This window comes from Octopus bimaculoides, chromosome 26 (assembly GCF_001194135.2).
Source record: "Octopus bimaculoides isolate UCB-OBI-ISO-001 chromosome 26, ASM119413v2, whole genome shotgun sequence".
NCBI classification, from domain to species: Eukaryota; Metazoa; Mollusca; class Cephalopoda; order Octopoda; family Octopodidae; genus Octopus; species Octopus bimaculoides.
This window is the reverse complement of record NC_069006.1, coordinates 22262116-22262502: the sequence shown is the minus strand read 5'-3', so window position 1 is coordinate 22262502 and position 387 is coordinate 22262116.

The window sequence follows — 387 nt, the reverse complement described above, 5'->3', positions numbered from 1 at the left end:
AAGTAACAACAAATTGCATGTCATGAAAACACTCGTAAATTACAGTGTCCTCCCTCCACCTACAGCTATTGTGATGTTCTTGTAAATTAACCCCTAACACTCTTGCATAGACACAGACAGAAACACCCCTTCCACCCCCACCCCCCACACACACATACGCACGCACAGACAGACAGGCAGACACCCCCTCCACACACACAGACTGAGAGACAGACACATACACATACAGATTGAAAAATACACACAGGTATACACACTGATACACACACACACATACACACAAATATAGACACACACTGATATACACACATGCATATACATTCAGACAACACACACACACACACAAACCGATAAATACACAAACTGTCAGATACATACCCCCCCCCC